General features: G+C 43.1%; 1 protein-coding gene across 1 annotated transcript in view; it reads right to left on the bottom strand.

Moving 5' to 3' along the window:
• Fhod3 (formin homology 2 domain containing 3) overlaps positions 1 to 22,408 on the bottom strand; it is a 514,361-nt gene that overhangs the window by 382,279 nt on the left and 109,674 nt on the right. The window lies entirely within an intron of this gene.

Here is a 22,408-nt window from a genome sequence, read left to right as displayed (position 1 = left end):
ATTATATATAATTAGTACATAGCATATCGTTCCTATTTATTTTTATTAATATATTGCTAATAATTTAATGTACTATATTTCCCATATATGTCTTACACATATGGGGAAACCCCAGTGAGGTATCTGTCCATATAAAGGATACTGACCAAGGTGAGCAGAAATTCCAGGAAGATGGTAGAGTGGTAAGCAGTAGAGAAAGAGCCTCTCCAAGATGTGATCAAGGTGACACTTAGGTTGCTTGCAGGGGTCTACGTTCATAGTTGGTACTAGCAGCAGGCCTTCTTTGCTACCATGATGAAATCAAGGGTGGAAGATGACTGACCCTCCTTGCACCTGGAGCTTCTGCGGGTTTTCTGCTTTTAAAGACAAGCAGGCAAGTCCAGCCGGCTTATTACTTCTCTTCTCCCCCGTCTGTCCTAAAGGCCTCCGACTCACTGTGGGCTTCTTCTGTCTTCAGGGCTATTACTGAGCAATCCAAATTTTAAAAACATTGCATTTGAAATATTTCCTTGCCTACAGAAACCAAAGGACTTTAAATAAAAAAGAATATATGAGATTGAAAACATCTGTTCACACAGTTATGTGTCCAAAAACGTTCATAATGTTATTCAGTAGAAACCACCCACACATCCATCAGCTGAGAAATGAAGCAAAATATGGTACATCCATACAAGGAATGTTATTCAACCATAAAAAGGAATGAAGTACTCATCGGTGTTACAACATGGACAAACCTTGAATTCATTATGCTAAATGGAAGACACCACACATGAGAGAATGTCCAAAATGGGCAAATAAGCCCTAGAGACAGAAATATTTGTGGTTTCCAGGGACCTGGGAAAGGAATGGAGAGTAAATAACTGCTAATGAGTACAAGGATACGGCTTCTTCTGGAGAGTAGTGAAAGTGTTCTGGAATTAGATATGGTGGTGTGCACACAACTCTGTGCACATCCCTAGACATCAGGGGATTTGGGGGCTTGTGAACTGTGTCTTAAGCCATTATAAAAGCCGATTAGATAAGCTAGGTACCATAGCTCATGCCTGTAATTGTAGTATGTGGGAGGCTGAGGCAGGAGGATCATTGTACAAGGCCAGCCTAGGCTACATAGTGAATTCATAGCCAATCTGAACTATCTAGCAAGATCTTGCTCCATTAAAAAAAAGAAACTGAATAGATGGACCTGCAGATGTGGGGGATGCTAGTGCAAAAGTTTTACGGTTCTATCTCCAGCCCTCCTGATAGAAATGGGCTGGAGATAGAATGCTGGGCTGCCCAGGTCGGACATCATCATTCATGTAAATCAACACCAAAGGAGTCTCCCCTCACACCACTACATGGCAACTTCCCAGCAGCAGCCCTGCAAAGAGAGCTCTGTGCTGGCCATGTCCCTCTAGGCATCTCTTCTGTGACTCCTATTCCTACTTACAAATGCTTCCATAACAAAATAAGCATTCAAGCCTGTTCAGCCAGAGTCAGGGACATAATGTGAGATTTCCTGCATGAGATGGCTCTTTCATAGAGGAATAAATTCTTGTTTTTAAATTATTTAAATTATTCTTCATCTGCAGGTTGGGAATCTAAGATCAAAGCTGTAGCAAATTCTGCATATGGTGGACCCACTCCACACAGACTGTCCTTCCAGGTGTCATCATATGAGAGAAGGGCAAAGAGCTAACAAACTCCTTCAGGCCTCATTTATAAGGATACCAGTATCATTCATGAGGACCCAGCCCCAAAGGCCCACCTCTCAACACTACTGCTTGGAGATTAGGTTCCAGCATATGGGTATATGGGGAGCAGGGACACCAACATTCAGACCACAGCACAGCCCTCCACATCTTCCAGACTCCTCCTCCTCAACTAGTAGCCTGTGATGCACTCAAACTCACAAGGGATCCAGCTCTCCCAAGTCAAGAGTCCAGCTTGTGATCTTCAGATCGAGGCCAAAGTCAGCAGCCCTTATACTTTGTTCTGCTGCTTCTCCTTAAAATTCCTCCCTCAAAGACAAATGTTGTTATCAGCCTGACTCTTACTCTGCTTATGGGCCAAATCTTCTCTGTCCACAGAGAAAAAAAAGGAGGATTCCATCCCAAGGGAGACAGTTGCAGGCATCCACTTCTAGTCGTATTTGGTTTTAGACTTACATTTTCCAGGTTGGACTTGTAATCTCCAGGAGCAACCTGGACACCTGGCTACCCTCACTGCTTGGGGCTGCCTGGACTCATCCCTGATGGACGTATTTCATAGGCCAGCCCTTCCCTCTCACCTGACCTTCCCAACCTCGACTCCCCACTGCCCCTCCATACCCAGGCTTCTCTCAAGCCCACCAGAGCGGTTCTGCTCAGCCTGGCTGTTCACACCATTCACTCAGAATCCAGCCTGAGGTTCCACAGTCCTGGGACGGAGACCACCCTTCAGGCTATGGCATGCTAGAGGTCCCTACTAGAGCTGCGAGTGTGGAGCAGACACGAACCAATTAGGCCTAAGACTGCCACACCTCTTTCAAAGGGGAGTGGGCAGGAGTAGCGTTTCTATTTTTACATCCAGCAAAAGGAAAACATTTATTGAAATAATTTCATTTTTAACTATATAATTATTTTTTTAAATCTAACTTAAGGACTGAGTACTTGTAGCACATAAAATTATCCAAAAGCAAGTTTTACAGTTCATTTTTTTCTATGGCTCTATAAACATACAAAAATAAACCTTGGAAGTTAATTAAAATACTCCATAAACTCTACTGTGTAGAACCCAAGCTGGAGAGGCACTCTATTCACAGAAAGGGACAGAGCCTGCTGAGCAGTGACAGATGCCTGCAGCCAGGATCCGCACCTCACACCCTCTTCCTTTCCAGTTCTGGGGAATATTCACATACTGTTATTTTCTCAAGGTGATTGAAGGAGAGAAAGTCAAATTCTGCTTGAACCTATCAGGCCCACCAGCCTCCTCATGCCTCCAAACCCAGTTCTGGCTGCACCTTTGTGTGATTTTCTTCAAGCTGGAGTGCAGCCCACCTTCCCAGCAGTGGCTGCAGAGAGAAAATGCTGGATTCCCAGTAACAGATTTCTATGGGATTGATTCCAGAGGAGTCTCCCAAGGCAGGATCTCCAAGGCTGAGAAAGGGAGAAAGCAGGCAAGGAAGTTGAAAGGGTCTTGATCACAGAGCTGGCCAGATGGGTATAGAGCTCACTCTCACCCCCAGGAAGCCGGGGCTAGGAACCTGGCTCCTGGACCACTCTGTGCACAAAGGAGCCCTGCTTTACTGTTTCCCGTGGCTCTTCCATAAGACAGGCAGCGTAAGAGAGCTGCTGAACGCCTCAGTGGAAGACGCACACAAGAGTCTGCATGCAGACACAGGATAACTAATCCAGGTCAGAAAACTCAAGTATGTGTCCAGGCTGTCCCAAAAGGAAGCTCGGGCTGAGAAGAGCAGGCTCGGCATGGCCTGGCTATGAGTCAAAGAAGCTGACTCATAACCTAGTCTGGACACTTGGCTCTTTGCGAAGCCATCAGGACACTTAAGCTGGGCCAGCCCAGGAATCCCAGGCCATGGCAGGAAGCAGCACACGACTTACACTTTCCAGTGCTCCATCAGTGTCATGCGGACACTCAAAGCCAAGGAATGTCAGGTCTATTTTCAGAACAGTAGTGCCCCAGAAGGTCAGGGCACCTGTGTTTGCTGTCAAACACAAGGCCCAGATTCCCAGTCCTGGAAAATAGGCAGCTTTGAATAAACAAGTACCCAACTTATCTGAACTGTGGTCAGCACAAAAGGAAAGAGACCCCAACTTTCACACACAGCACAGATTTCTCCCCTCATTCGTGTGCATGCCACGACCTTCCCCCAGCATACACCCAGAAATCGCCCTGCAGAGTGGGGACAAGAATCCCAGGTACACACTACCCCCTTCATTGTAGAAAATCATCTGACTTTGACCCATTTTGGTAAGAACCTGGAGCAAAAGTTGAAAAGCACACATCGGTGACTGAGGTTACAAGGCACACTAGCTTAAAGCTCTGTTGAAAGAACATGAGGCTCCGAACCAGTAGGCACCCCCTGCCCGGGTTGCTCCTGACAGGCTTGACAAGCCACTGAGACCACATGCCGGCTCCACTCCCCACAGGCTTCTAATATCTACTGAGCTAAACCCCAAAGCAATAGTACACGGCTGTGCTTTCCTCCTCCCGAAGCAGTGGCTGCAGAATCACCACAGGACCCAGAATTTCACTCTTGACTATGCATTCAAGTGACTGACAGCAAGGGCTCAAATGTTTGTGTACCTGTGATCACAGCAGCATCATTCACAACAAGCACAAGGTCCAGTGTCCGCTGACTGGCCAGTGCATAAACAAAATGTGGTGTATACATATGTTAGGGCTTGGGTCTAGAGCCGCCTGCGCTCATGGGTGAGGCTATTTCAGAGGTGGCTGAAGCTAGGGTGTGTGATGCTGGATTGATTCACGGTGCAATGCTAGGCTCAAGGACATTAGGATTAAGGGTATGAGTGCTACCTGCCCTGAGTACCTGGACAAGATAAAAGGGGCAGAAATTGTTAAGGTCTCTTTGATTGCTTTTGCTTTCTTCTGCTTGCTATGTACTAGTTCTCCTCCGTGATCCCCCTATACCCAACCAAGCTACCCTGCATTGCAGCCAGTGGATTATGGGATGAAACCTTTACAAATTGTAACCTTTCCCCCTTTAACTTTGGGGTCAGTTTTTTTGTTTCAGGAATGAGAGAAAAGTAAGATGTTATACAATGAAACATGATTCAACCTTAAAGAGGAAAGAAATTCAGACACATCACAACACAGATGAAATGTGAGCACATTATGTCAAGTGAAATAATTCAGTCATAAGAAAGACAAACACTGTATGCATCCACTTAAATACACATGTAAACATGAAATGCCTACAACAGTTAAATTCACAGACATAGAAATCAGAATAATGCTCATTAGGCTGGAGAATAAGGGGGAGCTGCCTAACAGATCTGGAGTTTCAGTTTTACAAGATGAGATCTACGCATGGATGGTTGTATAATGATGTGAATGTACTTAATACCACTAAGCTGTATATTTACAAATGTTGGTAAAAGTTTAACTTGCATGTATTTTGTCACTTTTTGTTTGTTTGTTTTCTGCAGTACTAGGTATGCAAGCCAGGACCTTCACATTGAGCTGCATCCCCAGTCCTTTTTTATTTTTTACTTTGAGACAGGGTCTACGTTGCTAAATTAACCAGTATTGGCTCAAATTTTTTTATCTTTCTGCTTCAGCCTTGCAGAATACTGTGATTATTACAGATGTGCACCATCATGCCTAGTTGTTTTTTTTGTTTGTTTGTTTGTTTGTTAGGTTGGTTGGCTTTTTTTGACCATAATTTTTACAAAACAGTAGCTAAAAGGAAAAACAGTCAACAACTTCCTTGCAAACATAAAAAGCAGGCATGACTTGAAGCGGGTATTTCAGAATAATGAGAATAAACAATCAAACAGAAAGAAGATTGAAGACAGCCCAAGTGACCAAAGAGCAGAAATAAAGGAGAAACTGATAGTTAAGGGTTGTTATATCATTAGTGATAACATGTCTGCTTAGAAAGAAATAACTGATTTTCTTTTGAAGATTCTGAGAGTTTTTGAGCAAAAGACTTCATCTATGTTGTCACTGGGGAACTGGAACAAACACTCCCTTCCAAAATGATAGCAGGACATTAGTTATATCACAGTTTTACTTAGGAGGAAACCAGGTATGGGTAATTGCAACATCAAGAGCTTAGCATCTCTTTCTTTTTTATTTTATTTTGAAGAGTTAAAAAAAAAAAGCAAGAACAAAGATGAGAAACAAAGACAGAAACAGGGTAACATACAACAATACATATGTTACAAATTTTTAAAACAAGAATAGCTGATTAACAATGATTGATATATTATTTATTTTATCATCAAATCTGCTTGCTCAGATTAACAGATATAGTTATGAAAGATTGGACATTATTTTTAATTTTTAGCCTTCATAACATTGCAAATCATGGGGCTGGGGAGATAGCTCAGTAGACTAAGCACCTGCCTGGCAAACGCAGGGTCCTGAGTTCAATCCCTGGTACCGGAAAAAAAAGAATTGCAAATCATTTTGAAATAAGCAATGACAAAATATTCTATGCCCTTAAAAAAGAGTCAAATGTTTCCCCTATTGTAAAGATTTTATGAAGAGGCAATTAATTTAGTCTCTGTGCCTAAAGAAAGTTATTGTCTTGCAAAAGAAAGTTTCCCTCCATGGCAAAACTACAATGAAGTCTCCGTGTCTGTACCAGAGTCCAGATGAGCCCCTCAGCAGTGCACAGGGGCTTCACTGCATGCAGGTGGCGGCACCTGGACTGCCTCAAAACCTCCAGTGACTCCGAACAGATCCTTAGGGACCTGACAATGAACGCTCAGGAGTTCTCCACGTAAAGCTAATAAAGGATTCAAAAAATAGTGGCAAAAATTCCAATCAAAACAACAGTGACACTTTACTTCATATTTATTAGAAGTGCTATCGAAAACATAAATAAGGGGGAGTGAGGAGGTGGAGAAACCAGAACCCTCATGCTCTGCTGGTGCGTGAAATGGTGCTGCCTCTAGGGAAGACCACGTGGTAGCTCCTCAAATACCTAATAATAGGATTACAGAATGATCTGGGGAGACGAGAGAGGGAGGGAAAAAGGGATGGTGGGAGGAAGGAGGGAGGGGGAGGGAGGGAGGGGGACAGAGAATATGAACAAGAATTTAAGGCAACGTCTTAAAGATCACTTGTACTCTGAGCATCATGGCACATGCCTGTAATCCCACCACTAGGGAGGTTGAGACAGAAGAATCACTCCGAGATCTGAACTGCATGGAGAGACCCTGCACCAAAAAACAAATAAAAATAAAAAAATACACTTATATACCATATTGATGACAGCCCTTACTCACAATAAGCAAAAAACAGAAGCAACCAACATGTCCATTGATAGCTGCATGAATTAAGAAGATGTGAGATATATATGCATATATATGACAGAATATTATCCAGCCTTAAAGAAGGGAACTCTGCCAATCACAACAACATGGAATAGAACAAGATGACAATATGCTAAAGGAGAAGAAGCAGGGGAAACAGATTTATCTATGTATATAAGCAGGACGGTTTGGACAACTGTACTGTGCATTTCTGCTGGTCTATGGAAAGGCACAGTTAATGCTTAATTTGTTTTGTCTCATTTTTTCAATTCTTTGTCCTTTTTTTCTCTTAATTTCTTATATATTTCTTTTTTTATTTTCCTTTCTTCTTCCAGTTTTGCATGCATATATCTGGTAATATGAACTAGTTGGAAGACAACAATATGCATTACAATAAATCCTGTGAAATTCATATTATTTTGTTATGTGTTGCTTGTAATTTTTATGTTTTAATACTACTAATACTCTCTTTAAAACATGAAAAAAAAATAAAAAGTTAAAAAAATTTTAAAACCCAGTCACAAAAAAAGAAAGAAACCAAATACTGGCCTATGTTCTGGATTGTTTCACTAATCGAAGGTAGATAAAGTAGTAGAAGGAAAAAAAAAAACTTTAAAAAAGTAGTCAAAAATTAGAATACCTTGTAGCAATACAGAATGAAAGTTGTCAAGGCCTACAGGAAGGGTCTGATGTGTCATGAATACAGAAAATTTGCAGTTTTGCAGGATAAAAAAAATTCTGAAGATTGGTTATGCACCAATGTAAATGCACTTAACACTACTTAACTATACCCTTCAAATGGCAAATTCATTTGTGCATATTGAACTAAAAACTGAAATGTACTTTTCTGCACATCCGCTGCATGTACCTCAGATGCGCATATATCATGCCGAAGACAGGGGCGTGTTCTTACTCCCGACACCTAAGACTGCCATGGCTGATACATGCCACACAAAAATGAGAACACTGGATTTTCTTAAACTCACCATCAAACTCAGAGGGCTTGGAGTGGCTGGGTAACTACATAAGCCAGGTGAAGACGCTAAGGAACCTTCAGTGCTACGCTGTGACGTCCATGGGCTTAGGAGGAAGGAAGCGCAGTGCATGCTGCTGAGAGACAAGGACAGCCTTCTCTCTCTGCCACCACTGCTGCCCCCAAGAGCCTGATGTCCTGGGCGGAGCTGCCACCAGGAGCCCAAGATAGCCTCTGAAAGTTCTGTCCATAGTACTACATTGTTTTAATCTGCACAAATGCATAAATTTAATAAGAAAAATATGTTAAGATTAAAATCAAACTCAAACTATTCCCTCAACTTCCTGCTTATTTATTCATTTTCTATAGATTTGAGTTCAAGCGCAAACTCATTCATTTCTGGATTTCTCCTCCAATACCTACCCACCCCTTGTCATTGGGAGCACTCCAGTTTTACTTCAGGCCCCATGCAGCCAGCTCAAAGGCCCCATTTCCAAGGCTCCTTAGCAGCTCCCTATAGCTACATGACTAAAATCCTAGCCAATCAGAAATAAGCAGAAGAGTTGTGGGGTAGCTCCCACAAAGGCTCCTAAGAAGACAGGAGAAACCTTTCTTCAGTGATGATGCATCCCTCCTCTCTGGTACCTGGAATACAGAGGTAAAGGCGACAGCTCAAGCAGCCGACCAGGACTCTGAAGGGATGTGCTAAGAATGACGCATGCTACAAGAGAGGAGAACCGCACCTCTCCCACTCCTGGAACTGCTGGCCTAGCCCTCAAGCCTGACCCCAGGCCTCTTCTACATAAATAGGAAAGAAAACATATCCTGAAGCTATCAACTGTGATCTTGGGGAGTTTATTATCTGTAGGAAAAGAGAATTCTAAGTAACAATTTTTAGGAAATCCTTTTAAGTATCACCAATGAGTAAAGAATTTATAAAGATGGAAGCAATTTCAGTGAGATACTTCTTGAGTTTCTCCAAAACCTTACATAACAGTACATCCGCTACAGGATGAAAGCTATATGGGATCTCTGTACCTCTTATAACTATGTATGAGCCTCAAAATAGATTCGTTAAACTTCTAAAAACTATCTTTAAAAAGCAATCAGACAGCAAAACAAAAATCCCATAAACAGCATTTAAAATAAAATGACAAATGTCAAAATACATGTGGGTGAGAACAAATTCCACAGGCACTAAAATTTAAGTGGGTGAGGACAAACCACTAACAGCCATAGGCTATACATGATATTATTGTCTGTCCAGGAGAAATTGAAGGGAAGAAGCAAGACATCTGATAGATCTGAGAACAAAAGGACCCAAAATAGCTAGCGAGTGTTTACTGGGAAGGATAGATGCCAATTTGGGACCAGCAGCTGAAACTGAGAGGGCACTGACCGACCCAACACCCAGAAGTCGGCAGGCCACGGCTGGGACCAGAAGACTAGAACAGTCTGGTCCCTGTGAATTCTCAACTCTGGCCCCTGGAGATCATTTCCAGGGCAACAGAAACTGCTGCAAGAAAAAGCAAAATGGAAAAGTGATAGTATGTAGGAAAAGATGGATTAAATAAAAGTGAGAGATAGGAACAGAGCCCAGGAGTCTCAGAATGTAACCCATCATGTCTCTGACCGCTATAGTAAAATAACAGATAAGGAAGCTCAGTGAAGATAGTAGAAAAGCGGTTCTGAAACAAGCCTTCTCCTAAAAGGCCAGGAAAACATTGCCTACACAGACGAGCAGCACCAAAGTGCTAAGATCTAATCTCATGCACAGTCATCATATGGGAAAAGAGAACAAGTTAAAGAACAAGTGCCCTGTGTTCCCAGGAGATGGTGGGCTAGAGGAAGCAGTGCTCACGAGGCACTCAGGGATCTGCAGGGACTCAGAATGGGGGACAGGGGAGGGGACCTTAAGGAGAAGCCCAGCAGAGGAATTCCAGTGCCAGGAATGTTCATTGAAATAAGTAGAGCCAGCTCTTGATTCCAGTACTGTTTATAGTCCACATTGGCTGAACACTACCTTGGGAAAGGCTCTTACTCCTGAGGGACGCAGCAGTGGCTGTGGGGTTTCTGAGCAGCTCACAGCCCAGCAATCGCTGCCCAGTGCCCAGCTCCCGTCCCACTGGGAGGTGCTGCCCAGTGAGCAGGCTATGCGCAAGGAGAGCGCCTTCTCCAAAGACAGCCCTGAGGAAGGCACACGCCAGAGGCTCACTGGGGGCGAAGAGCTAGCAGAAAGCTCCACTCCAGTGAGGCTGAATGCCACTAAATCTCCAGGCTGGAGAGACTCTTGGAGAGGTGTGGTCAGAGAACTGGGATGAGAAGGTGTGGTGTGGCATGCTCCTCTGGAGGGCTGTGGAGGGAACAGACATAAGCTGTAGCAGGAACCATGACAGAAGGAAGGAGCCAGATGGCAGAACTCCTCTTGAGAGCAGTGAAGGACTGGGATTGATAAACCCCCCTGTGCCCTCCCCAGCTCTGTGACAGTCAAAGGGCTCTAATCATAAGACAGAGGTAAAAAATAAACAAGCAAACAAAAAATAAAACAAAAACAAAGAAACCACTAGCCGCGTCCACAGGAGTGCAGCTGTAACCTAACAGACTTCTGCCTGCAGAGGGAAAGAAAAGGTGGCTTGGTGGCCCACCCAGAGCCCCAGCCCCAGCGCTCACTGGCAGGCAAGAGCATAAGGCACTGCAGGGGAACCATCAAGCACTGGTCAACACATCCAGTCCCCCAATCACAACCACACAGAATGCGGGCTCAGTCCCCCGCAACTGTTGCTTGTTGAGCCCTCGCCATCTCCAAACTTTAATTCTGACTGCAGTATAAAAAGGACTGAGAGGATTCTTTACCTTTGTGATTTTGTTTTTGTGTATGTTTGTAGATGTTTGTATATTTTTCTTTTGCTTTTTCCCCACCTTACATCCTTTTTTTCCTCCATGTGTGTGCATGCGCATGCACATATGTGTATAAGGATGTACGTATGTGGAAAATAAAGAATAAGAATTGATTAGTGCTTTTGTTTAGAGAGTATCTTTCACAGGCATGTCAATTTAACTGTCTCCAAAAATGGTGTATGGAGGATGCAGACACAAGCTTTATATCCACATATTACTCCTGATTCCCCCAATCTCCAGCTACACTTCCCTCTCTCTTCCTTTTCTCTTCCCTTGGTAAATAACCTCTGAAAGCCCCTCTATCTCCTTCCCTCCATTCAAAATAAAAACTCGAATCACTAAAGTCCTAGCCTCTTTCTTTCAGGTGCCCTTACCTGCTTCCTTCTTCCTGACTTATGAGCTATTCCTTTTCTCCTGCCTTAATTCTTCCCTCTATATCCCAGCCTATCCACCAACAATACTATTTTGTTGCCTTCTGGATTGCTGAGAAAAGCTCAATAACTTAAAGTTTTAAGTTCATGTCTGACGTACAGTTGGCTTTGCCTAAGCTGATGTAACTGCAGCAGTGAGCCAGCCTGATTCTGCTAGGTGGATGAGGTGGAACTGCTGTGTATGCAGCAACACAGAACCAAACGAGCACCACACCACTGGGACACACGCACTAGCCACAGTATGTTCACAATGTCACCAGTATTTCTACTCTATCTAATCCTCAACCATCAGCACAAAAACAATAGAAACCTTGGGAAGGAAGGTAACATGATGCCTTCAAAACCTCAACTCCCCAAAAGTTGATCTCACAAGCACTGAGATGGAGGAAATCTCAGATAAAGAACTCAAAGGCTAAATGGTTAAAATATTTTAAGAAATCAAAGAAGAAATAACTAAATACACATGTTGTTCAGTAGAGTTAAAGGGGACACAAGTGAAAGTATTAGTATAATGTTCAATAAGTTTAATTCAAAAGAAATTGATTGTGGTACATGCCTATAATCCCAGCACTGAGAAGGCTGAAAACAGGAGGATCACTAGGAATCCACACTGTGTAGTGAGACTCTACCAAATACACTTAAAAAATTGATTGAATTAAAGAAAATAATGAAAATATGAACAACGGTTGTGAAGAATTAAAGATTATGAAAGATGACATGATACACTACACAGAAAACCTCCAAAATTCCACTAAATGCTGCTAGATTTAATAAACAAATTCATTAGTATAGCTGGATACAGTCAACAAGCAAAAATCAACAGCCTGGGACTGGGTAGATAGCTCAGCTGCCTAAGCACCTGCTGGGCAAGTGCAAGGAAGTGGGTTCGATCCCCTGTAATGCATGCTGTGCTGCCGTACCAGCCATTGAAACCAGTTGTGGTGGTGCACACCTCTAATCCCAGCACTGGGGAAGCTGAGGCAGCAGGATAACTATGAGTCCAAGCTACATAGTGAGACCTTGTACCAAATTAATTAATTAATATTAAAAATAAAATAAAAATCAATGGGCCTCCTGTACACCCATGACAAACTCACTGAGAGACAAATTAGGGAAATAATGCCTTTCATAATAGCATCGAAAAAATGAAATACTTAGGAATTAATCGAGTGAAGGATGTAAAAGACTTCTACTTTGAAAACTACAGTACTTTGAAAAAGATTAACGGCTGGTGAGATAGCTCAGTGGTCTAAAGCACCTGCTTAGGCAAGCTTAGGTAAAGTGTAGGGAGTGCAGTTTGATCCCTGGCACTACCTGCCACACCAGCCCCAACACCAGAGCAAGCTAAGCCAGCCACACACATACACACACAATTAATTAGTTAATTAATTAATTAAAAAGAAATTTTAAAAAATGATGTCAAAAAAATGGAAAGATATCCCTTGCTTATGGGTAGGAAAAAACAATATAATGAAAATGGTAATACTTCCAAAAGTGGTATACAGGCTTAATACAATTCTGATTAATGTTCCAACAACATATGTCATAGAATTATAGAAAACAATCCTAAAATTAATTTGGAACCAGAAGAGACCTACAATGGCAAAGGCAATTCCTGGCAACAAAGCAAAGTCAGGGGGCATAACAATCAAAAGACATGAAGGTCAATGAAACAAATTAGAAGATGCAAAAACATCAGACATACTCAGCCACCTCATCTTTGACAACGGTGCCAGACACATTCATTGGAAGAAAAATAGACTCTTTGATAAATGGTGTGAGAAAAACTGGCTCTGCATATGACAAAGATTCAAGCTGGAGCCATATCTTTCATCATGTACTAAATTCAAAATAGATCAAAAATCTAAATATTAAAACAGAAACACTAAATCCCCTGGAAGGAAGAATAGGTAAAACTCTTGAAGACACTGGTATAGGCAAAGACTATGAATAGAACCCCAATTGCATATGAACTATCACAAAGAATCAACAACTGGGATCTTATCATATTAAAAACCTTCTTCACAGCAAGAAAACCACCAACAGAGTGAAGAGAGAACTTGCTATGTAGGAAAAAAAAAAAAATGTTTGCTAGTTGTTCCTCAGACAAAGCATTCCTATGGAGAACATGTAAAGAACTCAAAAAAATCAGACTTCCCAAATTTAAAGATCCAGTCCAAAAATGGGGATCTGAGATGAGTAACACACTTCTGAGATGAAGAACTACAAACACCAAGTATTGAAACATTGCTACACATTGTGCAGGACCACCTGGGCAACTCTTCTTGAAAGAGGAGCAATTGTGTCCATTCTTGCTGAGCCTGCCCGTATTTCCATGTATTGGTATGTTCAGAGCTGGCTAGGACTTTCCCTTATCCCTTCAATTGGCTTTAAGCAATGCATAACAGTCTAGTCAAGGGGCTGGTAGGAGTCTTTAAAGATGGCAGGTGTATTTCCCTGGACTCCCCCCACCCCTGCCGCCGCTTTCTCCTCCCTAGTGTGAGCCAGGTCAGGACTGGATGAAGAGCCAGTGCTCCATGCTGTGGGCTGGGATCCAGCCTCAAGATAGAGGCTATAAATTCCTGAGGCTTGAAACATTACACTTCAGGGCTGAAGCACCAACCCTAAAACATTAGATACTATCTCAGTTGTGTAAAGCAGATTAATCTTTTTGCATATCCTTCTCTGCATATTGCAGAGGAAAATGTAGGCCTCCTCCCTAGCCCAGCTCACAGCCCTCACCTACTTCCCGCCATTCTTATAGTCACTCATCCTCAAGCCTCTCCTTTTTTCATGAATGAATAAAACCCAAGTTCAGCCTTGGGTGGAGGCCTTTGCTCTCGATAGCCATCATCATGGATGGACTTAGGACCCCTTGGCTCCCTGGGACTACAGATGCACCCCAGTGTCTGTATCTACAGATACGCTTTAGTGAGTGTCTTTATTCTCATGATGGCTCCACTGGAAGCAGTAGATTGGAATAGCTCATTAGAATTCCAATAACCTTACATGGGATCACAAATATAAATGTCCCAGACAGAGATGAGGACCAATAAGGGCTTTCTCCACCACATCACCAGTCATTCAAGTGACGCAAATTAAAACAACACCAAAATTCCCTCTCACCCCAGAAAGAATGGTTGTTATCAAGAAGTTGAGAAATAACAAATGCTGGAGGGGCTGTGGGGAAAAAGAAACCCTCACCCACTGTGGGGTTGGGGGGAATGTAGACTGGTGTAACCACTGTGGAAATCAGTATGGAGATTTCTCAAGCTAGGATTAGAGGTCCCATTTGACCCAACTATTCCCCTTCTAGGTATCTTCCCAGAAGAAATAAAAACATAGCACAGTGATACATGGGTATAGAAACACAATTTGTAATAGTTAGGTCTTGGAAACAACCCAAATGTTCATCAAGCAAGGAATGGAATAACAGATATGATCTTTTCATCCAATAGAGTACTACTCAGCCATAAAGAAGGATAGACTAGAGATTTTTATAGGTAAATGGATGCAACTCGAGACCATACACATAAGTGAAATAAACCAGATGCACATGTCATGTGCAAACATAATATTATCTCTTAGTGTGAGAAGCTGAAAGAGTAAATAAGACCCAATACAGACAACAGATATTGAAATATGGGGAAAAAACTTCAAAAGAAAAAAGAAACTGGGATGGGGAATAGAGAAAAAAGAAAAGATATATATATATATATATATATATATATATATATATATAATTAATATATATATTAATTAATTATATATTATATATTAAAATATATACCATATTAACACATATAAGATAGTTATACTACTAATTTCTCTTAGTTCACTGAAAAGAAAGGTTTATGTTAATAGTGTTTGGACAATTAAATGCCAATATCTTATACTCTGAGTAACTAATTTAAACATAATAGTATGCAATGTATTAATCATTGTTACCCTCTTATTATCTTGTTCTGAAATTTTGTTTTCTTTTCTTTTTTTCTTTAATTAGAATAAGAGGAACTGGGGAAATAGCTTGACAGTCTAAGCACCTGCCTGGCAAGTGCGAGGACCTGAGTTAGATCCCCAGTACCACATGCCATGCCAGCCCCAGAACCCTGAGCACACCATGCCAGCCACTGAAACTGGGCATGGTGGTATATACCTGTACTCACAGGGCTGAGGAGACTGAGAAAGAATGATCACTATGAGTCTGAGCTGTGTAGTGAGACCCTGTACAAAAGAAAGAAAGAAAGAAAGAAAGAAAGAAAGAAAGAATTTTTTAATCATTTAAAGGAAAATAATCTTTTTTTTTTTGGAAAATAATCATTGAGCTATTTCAAAAAAGATTATCAAAAAGAATCCAGGAGAAATTCTGGATATGGAAAACACAAGGGAGTGCATGGGTATCGTGTACAATCTGAGAAGGGACTGTCTGGTCTTGAAAAAAGGGTTGGTACAGTAGCTCGTGCATGTAATGACTTAGATCTAAAGCACTCCCTAAAGCCTCATGCATTTGGAAGGTGACTGGATTATGCAGACATCAGAGCTGACTTGCCCTTACGGGGTAGGGTCTGGATGGAAGAGGCAGGCTGCTATGGGTGTGACCTGAGAGGCCACATGTCCCTTTACAGCTGGCTCCTCCCTGACCCTTGGCTTCCTGGCTGCCATGACGTGAGCATCCTTTCCTCCTCCGTGCCCATCTGCCACGCTGTCCTGCCTCAAAGCCAATGAAGTACAGACTAAGAATGTGAGCCAGAATAAACCCTCTCTTCCTGTAAGTCACAGGAGATGAGCACTGTGTCCTAGCAAAAACAAAGCGACTAAGATAATGTACTAAGTAGACCTTAAAAATAACAAGATACTATGGAAACTAGATCCAACAGCTTTGAGATTATTTTAAAAACTTAAGAATTACAGGCATTAAAGGGTAGAAGAAAAAAAACGGTTGGAAGAAAACAGCAAAGTTATAAAAAACATATTCACTGAAGTCACAGCAGAAAATTTTCCACATCTAGGGAAAGCACTCAGAATTCAGGTAAATAAGGCATACAGAACCCCAAACAACCATGACCAGCAAAGAAACTCTATTACCTATCATACTAAAAAAAAAATCCAGGAAACTCAGCACAAAGGAAATGCTAAAGGGCTGGCCAAATGGCTCAGTGGATTAAAGCACCTGCAAGCTGGCACAGGGGTTGGGCCCCGCCCCTAGGGCATGCTGAGAAGGCAATTGAGACTGTAATCTCAGCTCTTGGGAGGCTGTACACAGGCAGATCACTATGAGTCCTATCTAGTAGTGAGACCCTGAATACCCTATAGACCCTTCCCTAATATAAAAAAAAATAAATAAAAAGAAGAAGCTAAAAATTGTTAGCAGGGAAAAATCAAGTAACTTATAAAATCAAGCCTATGAGAATAACAACAAGATTTCTCAAGACATAGGAGCAGGAGCAAATTTTTTCAAGTCCTAAAAGAAAACAGTTGCCAAACCAAGACTACTATATCCTCAAAGGTTATCCTTCAAAATCTTCATGAAGAAATAGACTTTCTACGACAAAATAATTTTTAAAAATTCATGACCACCTTATCTGCATTGCAGAAAATACTCAAAAGAGTTCAAGAAAGAGACAGCAAACACCAAAGAACTCACAGGAAGAATAAATCTAACTTGGAAAGTAGTTAAACAAAATGAAAAGATCAAAAAAAATCAACACCAAAAAAAAACCCATAGTGACAGGATTCAGTAAATGCCTTTCATTAACATTCAATGTAAACGCTAATCAAAAGACACAGATTAGCAGATTTTATCAAAATCCAAAATCCAAAGACATGTTGCCTGCAAGAGACACCCCTACTTCACCTATAAAGAAACAAACAAGACCGAATGTGCAAGATGGAAAACAAAATACTGTGCACCTGGAACCCCAATGCAATCAGAAGTAGCCTATTTTTGGACAAAGTAAGCTTAAAGCCAAAACTCATCAGAAGAGACAAAGAAGATCACTATAGATTGGCCAAAGAAACAACTCAACAGGAAGAGATACTGATTATAAATACATAAGCATCCAGTGCTGGTGCACCTCCTCCCTCCTCAGCCCCCACAGTGCTGGGATTATAGGTGCATACTACTACTCCCAGCTCCTTTTTATTGACTCACTAGGCTGCCCAGGCCAGCTCTGAGTTCATGGTCCTCATTTTCTCACAGACCTGCCTCAGCCTCCCAAGTAGCTGGGATTATAGATGTGGCTCACCATGCCTAATTTAAAGGACTTTTTAAAAACAGTGCCCATCCTTTGCAAAGCATACCCAGCTTCCCCTCTGCTCCCCCCTTGCTGATTTTCCCAGCGCTCTCCAACTCCATCACACTGCTACCACCTCCTCTTGATTCTCTTCTGTCTTGCTGGTCCCTTCCCTCTCAACAGCCACCCAGCTGGTGCCCATCTGTTACAGCTCCAAAAGCATCCTAAGCTCATCACCAACTCTCCCTGTCTCACGCCTCCAAGAAGACAACTTTACATGCCAAAACCTGAACTCTGGCCATGTTGCCAAAGTCAGCTGCCCTCCCAGCTCCCCAATTTATAGCTATCATCTACCGTGTTGAGTTGAAACTACTCAAGTTTTGTCTGACCAGATTCTTCCCAACAATGCACTATCATTGGGCAGCTGCAAAAGGAAATGGCTAAGAAAATCACATCATGCAATGGAACACTGTGTGTGCAACTGGATATGTGCACACACCTGCTCACACGAGCAGAGGCCAACCCTGCAAGATGCACAAGAAATGGATGGCACTGACCAGCCAGGTCTCCACAACAGGAGTAGGAAGGAGACTGTTCACACTTTGTCCTTTGAGCCTTTTAATTTTCAAACCATTCTGTTGGAAATCATTGTAACTCAAAAAGATAAAATCCTCCAGACAAGTCTGGTAGAAATATAGAAGGCTGAGATAGGAGGAACTCAAGCCCCAACCTATCCATGGCAACTTCTGAGACTGTCTCAAAATAAAAAATGTTATAAAAAGGGGTGGGGGGGCTGAGGCTATATCTGAGTGCAAAGGCTCTAGGTTCAGTCCCCAGTATTGCAAAAATAAAATTATTATTTAATCATTAAAGAAAATGAGTTTTTTAAACTGAATGTCTCTGTAGTCGTAGTCAGTAAATAACTCTGAAGAACATCTACTTATAAAAATAAACATATTAAAACACAGAATGAGATGGTTCCTTTTTCATCAAAAACATTAACTCTGGGCTGGGAAGATAGCTCAGTAAAATAAGTGCTTGCCTGGCAAGCACAAGGGCCTGAATTCAATCCCTGGTTCTACGAGAAAAAAAAAAAAAAAACATTAACATAAGATCCCTTGCAGCAGCCAGGGACAAGCAGAGGTGGGCTGTGGACCTTGTGCTTCCTCCAGCCCTAGATTTCTCCAGGCTCTACTCAGGTCTCCCCAAGTCAAAGTGTAAGTTTCTCTCCCAAGACTCCAACTTCATACACTTCAGCAACACACCTCTACATTAGCACTGTAACCCACATTACCCTTAAGGACCACACAAAAGACCAACTGAGCCCCAGAGGTTTAAAAAAAAAAAAAAAAAAAAAAACAGCACCACTGAGATACGATTTTTTTTTAAATGCCTCCATTTTTCCAAAGAGGCTCATTGTAAGAAATGCTTTAACAAGGGTTAAGTGTTTTACTTAAAACTGAAAGCTCAGGATACATTCTGTACCTTCATCTGATGATTTAAAGAACACTCTGAGCCCCCTAAAACTGGTTTCTTCCTTCTTTACATCTCAAGGTGATTCCCCGTCAAATCAGGGAAATAGCTGGCTCTAAGCCATCAGTCTTACTTTGCAACTTAGCTCTCGGAAAATTGGGTGCTAACATTCAGGGACCAGCTACAGTAACTAATTCACCCAGATGCCTAATGATGCCTATTGCTTTGTTCCTTATAATTCCCATTTTTGTGTAATGCAGTGTCTTTCAGACACTCCACTTCGTTTCCCATCACTTTGGTGAGCAGGAAGTCTCTGCTTAGTTGATCACCTCCGCTTCCTTGGACCAGACCTCATGCTGGAAGTAGGCCCCATGCAGACCTGGGGGTGAGGACTGCTCAGCTGGACCACCCTCCTCAGCCCCATCCTGATCTCCTAGTCCTCCCTCTTGGATCCTTCCCCTCCAATTCATCCAGAATATTCTTCCCTAAGCTCCATACCCCTCAGATCCCTCCCTGCTCAAAATCTGATTTCAATGATACTTTCATTTTCTACCAGCAAGGTATTTTCTGTTTATTTTCTGTTATGGAAGGTGGTTCACACAAGAACCTTAATAATAGCTTTTATTTGAGGATCTTCTTTAAACTTAAACTTCATGAGGCAGACAATGTCTTCCTGTCATATCCCACCAGTTAATATCACAAGAAACCCAGGTCTTCTGCATCCAGCCTGATACTCCTATCCATCTACCATCGACCATCCACCCCACACACACCCATCGCTGTTTTCCACCTTGGGACTGGGCCAGGCAAGCTGGATTCACTACTCCTGCTCATGCCTTCAGTGCATCTTTTCTGCCATTACCACCTCAGCCCCTCCCTTTTTACCTGAGTGAATCCTTCCAAGCTTTCATCAAATTACCCATCTTTCAAGTCCCTTCCCCAAACCAGTTTCTCTTTAGACCACAGACTGTAGATCCAGGAGGATAAGTCCCCTGTCCTCACATAGAATATCTCCAGAACCTACATTTTTCTCAAGTTTATAGCCATATAGTACCAACTGTGGAGAAGGGTCCTTCAGTCCGCTTTAAAAAGAAGGTGTCTAGCACCAGTGAAAACAACAATGTCCTAAAGCTGCTTCGAGAGCCCTGGTCAAACTCGCCCAGTGCTATAGCTGCTGAGCTTACCCCAGCCCCAGGCACACAGCTGGAGCCCCGGGGGTGCTTGTTTCCTGGGGGTATGTATCATGGATTGCCCAGGTAGGTCAGCACTATCACACCGCCCTCCAGCACACTGTGGTCCTGTGGGGACTACTGACATTTCGCAGACCCTCTTCAGCTCTTCTCAGCCAGCTCCAGATCAGGGGTGCGCAATCAACTCTTGTCCCCCGAGGGACATCTAGCGATATCTAGAGGTACTTTCTGCTGTGCTAACTGAGCTTATTACAAATGTCTACCGGGTAGTAGCTCGATAATGCTGCACACCCTTCAGTGCATTGAAGAGCCACAACAAAGAAGTACCTGGAGTATAATGTCAGTAAGCGCCAAAGTGAAGGGAGCCTGCCCTCCTGGGAGGAAAAAGGGATGAGCAGGTGCTCTGAAGACCTGAATCCCAAAGAGAAGTGATGGAGACACCACAGAACTCATTACCAGATTCAATTCTATCATAAGTACTTTTGACGTTGCATTTATTAAGTAGCAAAGACTTCTGCCGCGCAGCTCCCCGAGAAGCATGTGGTGGGCAGGGCAGACACTCTAGAATGACCACATCGCAAACTCTGGAGCTGGCTACAGCACTTCTGCCTACTAATTTTAATCTCTTTCTCAAAGGTCATGAATATTTTCAGACCTCTCAGCACCAGCACCTTGTGGGCAGACTCAGTACAGGTTGCTTTACTTCATTCGCCAGACCCAAGCTGAGTTACAGGCTTAACTTGGTCCAAGTCATTTTCCAGGGGACGTTTTTTAAGTGCATTACCCTAATTGGCAAGTGACATGTAAGTACCAGAAGGCTGTGTGTCAGCAATTATATTTATAATGAAAGCTTAATCTCCAAAAGAAAACAGTAACTCATTAAAGCCACCCTGTCCATCTGCCACTACAGTAGCCAAAGAAAAAAGATCTGCTGCACGTTGAGGGACAAATTAGCTGCCTGAGCATGAAACCCAGACAGAGCCAGACAACAGGGAGGCAGGAGACACATCCTGTTTGGGCCCCATAATACTGTCTCCCTGCATGCTGCCTTGCTGTGTCCCTAGAGGACAGGCGGGTGAAGAGACAGCAGCTCATGGGGCTCAGAGCCTGGGAGGGCAGGGCCGGTTGCTCCTCGTCTCCTCTTCAGGGAGCAGTGTTTGGGCAGACACGGTTCAGTTCTGGCCACTACCTCTTATCAGCACCACAGGGAAACATGAGAAGGGCTTGGGTGAAAGAAAGGGAAGATGACTCCACGTCTGGCATTTCAGCTTGGCCCTCCCTGCGCCTGCAACTCTGCTGCCCTTGTTATTCACAGAGCTGTATTAAGACCTATAATGTGCTGTGAGCTTGCTAGGGATGTCAGTAGTAGCTACACAGTGATCACTGTGCACCAAGTGCTATTCTAACTACCTGCCGTGGACTCGCTCACTGCACTGCCTCGCCCTGCCTGCCTGACTGCATCATTCTCTAGGTAAGGATGTGGAAACAGAGAAGTAACCTGTTAGAGTCGCACAGCCTGCAGGGGGTGGAGCCTCAGCATAAGCCAGGTGGACTAGCCTCAAAATTCACTCTCGCACAGTGGCCCAGCACCACCAGGCAGGGCAACCAGAGCTCACGTGCAGTGAGTCCACCCAACCCAGGAATTATGCCAGGTGCCTTACAAGCCTCATCTCATCTGAGCAGGTGTCAAAAAAAGAAAAAAGATCACAAATATAAAGCTATGGGGAGACCCAGTCCTAGCCCAGGTCCGATGAGTGTATGGAGAGCTTCCTGCTACCCTGCGCCGGCGGGACCAGACCCAGCCCAGGCGCAGCGTGGGCTGGACCCTCTCCCACCCCCTTGGGCCGCCCCCCACCACTCCACCATACCTCCCCACCCCTCCCGCCCAGTAGGAATTTCTGCCGAGTTCCGGGAACTCCCAGACCCAGTCCTAGCCCAGTTCCGCAGCAGGAAGGAGCTGAGCACAGCAGCCAGTCCTAAGCCAGACACAGCTGGATAACTCCAAACTCTGTAGAGCTCCAACTTCAGTACGTGTGAAGGTTATAACTACAGCAAAGATCTACAACAAAGGGCAGAAGACAGTGCTACACAAAATGACGAAAAGGAACAAAATGCAACCTCAGAACCCGAGCCGAACCGTAACAAGTGCAGAGGACACTAACACAGAACAAATTGGAAATCACACAGCTGAAAGCAATGAATCAAGCGCTTCTGAAATAAAACAGCT

This window comes from Octodon degus, unplaced genomic scaffold (genome assembly GCF_000260255.1).
Source record: "Octodon degus isolate 3935 unplaced genomic scaffold, OctDeg1.0 scaffold00003, whole genome shotgun sequence".
In the NCBI taxonomy this organism is placed as follows: domain Eukaryota; kingdom Metazoa; phylum Chordata; class Mammalia; order Rodentia; family Octodontidae; genus Octodon; species Octodon degus.
This window is presented reverse-complemented; position numbering and strand designations above follow the sequence as displayed.